The sequence below is a fragment of the Oratosquilla oratoria genome, chromosome 3 (assembly GCF_046742065.1).
Source record: "Oratosquilla oratoria isolate Oo_2021 chromosome 3, ASM4674206v1, whole genome shotgun sequence".
Lineage (NCBI taxonomy): Eukaryota > Metazoa > Arthropoda > Malacostraca > Stomatopoda > Squillidae > Oratosquilla > Oratosquilla oratoria.
In genome coordinates, this window is record NC_134779.1 from 48,300,409 (window position 1) to 48,307,908 (window position 7,500).

Below are 7,500 nucleotides of genomic sequence, written 5' to 3' on the forward strand. Positions count from 1 at the left end.
TTCTTAAGTCACAAAAATAATACGTGACTTCAGGGGATACTACATAAACCTACTAACTTTAACCCTTAACCCTGACCATTTTTTTTTTTTCAAAATGAAATATAGTTATCCAAGTTCCTGGAATAATAGGGTATTAGAATATTTAGGAGTTCGTGTACATACAAACAAACAAATAAACAATCAAACTGACAGACAGACAGTGGCTACTACTTTATTTTAATAGATTGGTAAAATAAGTGTGGAAGGCGGAGGTGGAAGGAGTGAATATGAAGGGGCTCCCTAGGATGAGATGGATGGAAGGGGTGAAAGGGGCTTTACAAAATAGAGGAATGACTGTAGAGGAAGGACGGAAGAGAACAGAAGATAGGGGTTAGTGGGTGGGGGATGGGGGGTGAGGAAGTATGTATGAGAAAAAAAAATTTGACGCAGCCCAAAGGGATTTCTCCCCGTCTTCTCCTTTCTGCGTGGGGGGACGGAGATGGGGGGTCGCCAAATTTATGAAGCGGTCTTGCCGTGGATGTGCTGTGTCTTGCTACACTGCTTCTGACCCAGGGCAGTGGACAGAATGCGGGGATGACCCGTCATCCAGGAGGTACCAAGATGGGAGGGAGGGTGGAGGGCAGTGGAATATATGGGAAATGAAATGGATGGGAGTGGTTTTTATGCCTTTTTCTTTTTGGCTACCCCCCGGGTAAGGGGGGGGAAAGCTTTTGGTATATGTATGTATGTATGTATGTATGTAAGAGAAAAAGGAGGCGAATCAAGTAGAGAAGAAAAGGTAAAAGGTGCAGATGGAGAGATGATAATGGAAGAGAAGGCAGTGAGAGGAAGGTGGGCAGAGTATTTTAGGGAATTGCTAAATGTGAAGGAGAATAGGGAGGGAAAGTTATTTGCAGTGGGAAGCGCTATGAAAATGAGAGTGATGAGTGAGGAAAATGGAGGAGAAATAGGGAAGGATGAAGTGAAAGCAGCTGTTAAGATGATGAGAGCAGGTAAGGCACTTGGTTTTGATGGATGCCATGCAGAATGTCTGAAGAAAGGAGGTACAGTGATGGTGGACTGGCTGGTGAGGTTGTTTAATGTTTGTTTAAGAGAGGGTAGAGTGCCGGAGGACTATAGGAGTGTGTATAGTTCCGCTTTACAAGGGAAAGGGGGACAAGTGTGAGTGTAGTAGTTTCAGAGGGATCAGCTTGTTGAGTGTAGTTGGGAAGGCTTATGGGAGGGTCTTGATTGAGAGGATTAGGAGAGGAACAGAGGGAGTAATTGGTGAGGAACAGTGTGGGTTTAGGACAGGTAGGGGTTGTGTAGATCAGATCTTTGTGGTAAGACAGATCTGTGAGAAAGCTATAGGAAAAGGTAAGGATGTTTTTTGGGCTTTTATGGATCTGGAAAAGGCTTATGACAGGGTAGACAGGAAGGCACTGTGGGAGGTACTGCATATATATGAAATAGGAGGAAAACTGTTAAGAGCAGTCAAGAATTTTTACGAGAGTAGTAGAGCTTGTGTTAGGATTAGAAATGGGGAGAGCGAATGGTTTGAGGTAAAGGTGGGACTTCGTCAGGGATGTGTTATGTCGCCCTGGCAGTTCAATATTTACATGAATGGGGTGGTGCGAGAGGTGAATGCAAGGGTAGTGGGTCAGGGATTGGAGATGATTAAAGAAAATGGAGAGAAGTGGGAGGTGAGCCAGTTGTTGTTTGCTGACGACACTGCGCTTGTAGCAGGATCAGAGGAGGGATTGAGGAAGTTAGTGACAGAGTTTGAGAAGGTGTGTGAAAGAAGGAAGCTGAAGATAAATGTGGGTAAAAGTAAGGTGATGAGATGTACAAGGGGAGAGAGTGACAGCAGGCTGGAGGTGAACAGTAAGGGTGAAAAACGGGAGGAAGTGGATAGTTTTAGATACTTGGGTACGAATGTGGCAGGGAAGGGAGGAGTGGGGGTGGAGGTAGAATGTAGATTGAGAGAAGCGAGTAAATGCCTTGTTGGATTGAAAAGTGTAATAAGAAATATACATTTGGGAATGGATGCTAAGAGGAGGTTATATGAAGGAGTGATTGTACCAACAGCATTGTACGGGGCAGAAACATGGAACATGAGAGAGGAAGAGAGAAGGAGTTTGAATGTGTTTGAGATGAAATGTCTGAGAAGCATGATAGGGGTTACTAGGCTAGATAGGGTGAGAAATGAGGAGGTGAGGAGGAGAACAGGGGTAGAGAAGGGAACTGGGAGATAGGGTTGATGAAAAGGTATTAGGATGGTTTGGACATATGGAAAGATTGAGTGAAGAAAGATTAGTAAATGAAGTGTGGAAGGCAGAGGTGGAAGGAGTGAATATGAGGGGGCGTCCTAGGATGAGATGGATGGATGGGGTGAAAGGGCCGTTACAAAAGAGAGGAATGTCTGTGGACGAAGGACGGAAGAGGACAGAAGATAAGGGTGAATGGAGAGGAGTTGTGTATAGATGATGCTGTGATGCATGAGGGGGAGTGGTTTGGGGATGGGGGTTGAGGAAGTATGTATGGGAAAAAATTGACGCAGCCCGAAGGGATTTCTCCCCATCTTTTTCTTTTTTGCATGATGGGACGGAAGGGGGGGGGGTGTCGAATTTATGAAGCGGCCTTGCTATGGATGTGCTGTGTCTTGCGACACTGCTTCTAACGCAGGGTAGTGGACAGGATGCAGGGATGACCCGTCATCTAGGAGGTACCAAGATAAGAGGGAGGGAGGAGGTTGGAGGGGAGTGGAATATATAGGAAATGGAATGGGTGGGAGTGGTTTCTATGACTTTTTCTTTTTGGCTACCCTCCATGTAGGGGGAAAAAGCTTTTGGTATATGTATGTATGCATATATATAAATATATATATGAATATATATATATATATATATATATATATATATACTTACACACACACACACACACACACACACACACACACACACACACACCAGACAAAGTAAAAAGTAGCGTCGCTTCAGGATTATTCCTTAGAGCTCTTAGAATTTGCAGCTCCCAGTTTCTTGAAGGAGAATTAAGCATTATAAAATTTCAACTTAGTAATTTAGCTTACCCGGATTGGTTCTTGGTCAAAGCTCTCAGCCGAGCGAGATCCAATTTTTTCAACACCACCCCCACCCTCTCTAATTTTTCATTGGGCAAGAACTCTTTAATCGTTCCCTTTTCTGAATCATTCATTCCGTCGACCAAGTTTCTTCCCAAAGACAAATTAGATTTGATTAATTATTACCCTAACACCATTAATAAAAAGGTGGTAAATGTCCACCAAAGCTTAAAAGAAGAGCATAGCCAAGGGGTTTATTCGATTTCATGTAAAGGTTGTGACATAGTTTACATCGGACAGACTGGAAGGGATTTGAAAACTAGGATGATTGAACATAAACGTTCCATTAAATATGCACAAGAGAGCTCAGCTGTGTTCCAACATGTTAAGCAATTTAAACATTGTTTAGATTGTGACAAAGCTGAGCTTATTTATAAATCCAGATGTGAGTTCAGGAGAAAAATGGTAGAATCTACTATCATTGAATATCAGCCCAACATGAATATTTCAAAGGGGCAATGGTCCCCGGATATAATGTCTGGACTCTTCATCACCAACCTATTGAAAGCTCATTTGACCTCACATACGGAGTGAGCCGAGGGTAGAGACATCTTCCCATTTTCCCCTTTTCTTTTGTTAAGGGTGCTACTTAAGCAGCACGCTCTCAATTAATTATATCTACTGAAGAGGATTGCAGGTTGCAATCGAAATATATAGATTCCCCGTTTCCAGTCTTTTCTACTCCAACAGTGGTTTCTACGTTATATATATATATATATATATATATATATATATATATATATATATATATAATATATTATATATATATATATAATATATAAGCCTCACAGCCGCCTACTTTTACTAGAGTCAGAAATAATCTCAGATATGGAAAAGCTCTTTTCAGAGTCTACAGGAAGCACACCAGTAAAGACGATTTAATAACACTTCTATAGAGCATATGACGAGAGTACAAAAACAGGAATAGAAATAGGTTTCTTCCTTATAGCACTGAGAATTTGCAGTCAATAGTTCCTTGACGAAGAAATCTCACTCGTTAAAAACATTTTTAGGAAACTGAGCTATCCAACGGCGTTTTTGTCCACCTCTCTGAAGAAAGCACAAAACATCAGTCAAACGGGATAGACAATACTTAATTATTTCGGGATCTAGTCTTACACACACAACATAGAGTCACATTACGGCCGATTGATCTGGAAATTATTAATGACACAGGAAATGAAATAAAACACTTGGTAACACTAATTATGATAGTAAGGACCTAAGTGTAGTTTACAAGATACCCTGTAGCAAATGTAAGAAGGCTTACTTTGTCGAGGAGCCATAGAGGTCTCCAAACGAGAATAAAGGAATACATGGCGGATTTGAAAAAACTACCGTCTCGTTAAATGAGCTGTTGTGGCCACGTAGACAAAGAATCATCTACTCAACTGGCAAGGAGCAAAAATGTTACGAAAAGGCCTAGCAAGGAGACAGAGAAAAGTAATTGGAGGCCCTATGCTTCCTATACATAGCTACCGAGGACAACATGAAACCAAAAAAGTAGAGGATATAAAATGGCCAAAATATATAGGGAAAATACACAGCCATTAGGAGGAAACACAGTGAAGGCGCCGACCTAGAACCGGCGAGATTTAACACTCACATCTGCTTTCTCGTTCTATTTTTACACTTTTATTCATTTTGATACGTAATATAGGAAACACATTTTAATCTAATCTATTTTCAGCAGATTAATTATCTATTCATTTATATGTTTCCCTACCCACCCCGCCTAGTTGGTGGGATTGGGGTGTCGGGTCTTCTATGAATACAGCCAGCTTCATCTAGGAGTATCATTTCCTCTGAAGAAAACTATAAGCGAAACTGGTCAGGAATAAAACTCTGTCCTAGACCCATATTTTCTTCACCTTCCTCTAACCTGTTCCAATGTCTCAGCAATATATCTATTATAATAAAGTAGTAGCCTCTGTCTGTCTGTCTTATTGTTTTATTTGTTTTTGCCTTGTATGTACACGAACTCCTTCTAAATTTTTATAGACCCCCCATAACCATATATATTCTGATACCCCATCACTCCCAGGTACTTGGATAAACTATATTTCATTTTAAAAAAAATATTTTTGGTTAGGGTTAAGGGTTAAAATTAGGAGGTTTATGTAGTGTCCCCTGAAACCATGTAGTATTTTTTGGTGACTTAAGAATTAATATGATTAAAAAAAAAAAACATTGTATGTATTCATAAACATTATTTACATTTGTGAAATTAATGTTGCCATAAACCATGATAGCTTTTGTATGGAAAATGATTGTATAATTTTACTAAATGTTGAAATATTGTTTATTTATTAATTTAATTTTTTGTGTGGCCGGAAATAGTTCATTCACAAACTCCTACGTTTTTGCAGATAAACCCCTATAACTATGTACATTCTGAAGATAATTAAACCAGATACATTTCTTCACCTTTCAGCTGTAGACAATTATTGTCATTCCACACACACACACACACACACACATGCACATGCACGCGCACGCAAAAGAATGTGCATATATTTCTTTTTGTGTATGCATGTATTTTCAAACTAGGGTTTCCCAACCTTCGGGTAGGGGGGCGCATATCTGGTAGGAGGAGTGTTTACAGCTATATATATATATTATATAATATATAGTATATTATATATATTTTTTTTTTTTTTTTTTTTTTTTTTTTTTTTTTTTTTTTTTTTTTTTTTTTTAGGGTTAAGGGTTGAAGTCAGGTATGGTATGGTTAGGTTATGGATTATTCACGAACTCGCAGCAACGCGCAGGTAAGTGGCTAGTATATATATATATATATATATATATGCATGTGTGTATGTGTGTGTGTGTGTGTGTGTGTGTGTGTGTGTGTGTGTGTGTGTGTATGTGTGTGTGTGTGTGTGTGTGTTTGTGTGTGTGTGTGTGTGTGTGTGTGTGTAAGCGAAACAATATATTTCGATTACTAGCTGCAATCCTCTTCAGTAGTACAAAGTGGGAGGGGAATGCTATTTGAAATAGCAACCTCTTATAAAAGAAAGGGAACTTGGAAAATAATAAATGTCACGACCCCAACCCTATGTGACCTGAGGATGACATTGTTTTCATTGTCGTTGTCGTTGTTGCCATTCTTGTTGTTGTCGATGTTGCAGTTGTCATTGTTTTTGTTGTCATTGTTATTGTTGTTGCCATTGCTGTTGTCGTTGTTGTCATTGTCATTGTCGTTGTTGTCATTGTTGTTGTTGGTGTTGTCATTGTCATTGTCGTTGTTGCCATTGTTGTTGTTGTCATTGTTGTCGTTCTTGTTGTTGTTGTTGTCATTGTTGTCGTTGTTGTTGTTGTTGTTATTGTTGTCGTTGTCACACACCCAAGCACACAAAAAAAAAAAAAAAAAAAAAAAAGGAGCGCGCAGTTCTCCCTTTCCAGTTCTCTGATCCATTGGTGCTAATGACCCGTTCTCTCCTATTCTGTCCCATAACAAAAGCCGAGTAATGCCTCCAAATCACCTCTTTCTCTTCTTTCTTCCTTTGATGATAGGTCCAGTATTTTCAGTCCTCCTTTAATCGATTAAGTCGATAATATGAAACAAATTTAAACTACTTATTAAGAATGTGAAATATGTTTAAGTTGTTTTGTTATATAACATAATATTTATAAAGAATTTTTCTTCTGAATTCGTTAGTTTTGTTTCGATTATTCCAGTTGTCACCAGGTGATTTTATTCAGCTGAGGGAAACCCCCAAAGGCTTGATATTTGAAGTTATATATTCAATAAAACAAGGCGTAAAAAGCCTTTTTTAAGTGTAGATGAGTGGACATCGCAGTATGAAATATATTCTTACAATTTCCTTTGTTATTTCTTTTCTTGTTTTCTAATAGAATTTCAGAATTATTTCATTTTTCAATTCTGTTTTTTGCTAAAATAGTTTTATTCTCGCGGTTGATGGGTTTTGGACAGAGAGTGGTTTTAGTCGCTCTTATGTGGTCAAATCTTCATGAAAAATTGCTTTTCATGGAAAATTCAATTTCCGTAATTTCAGTGTATATAAAGCTTTTATACGTCCAAGCTTATAAAAGTTACTTTAAGTGTCAATTCCAATGCGTCCAGATTGAACTAAGTTGCGTATCAACGATTGATGTCAGTAAAGATGTTGAATCATCACGCAATTCAAAGTAATCCAGAGATAGTGTTCATGACGATTTTTTAAATAGTCAAAAAAACTCAAATTTTGAGTAAAGCAAGCTCCTCAGTGACGATGTCCAGGAGGATGTTGAATCGAAGATCACGAAGTTTTTGCACAAGATCATCGACAGAAATTCTATCCTCGGGTTTGTAAGTCATTGCCCTTTTGATAAGAAGTGAAATTTCCTCACTTCGATCTTCTTGGGCTGTAAGAGAA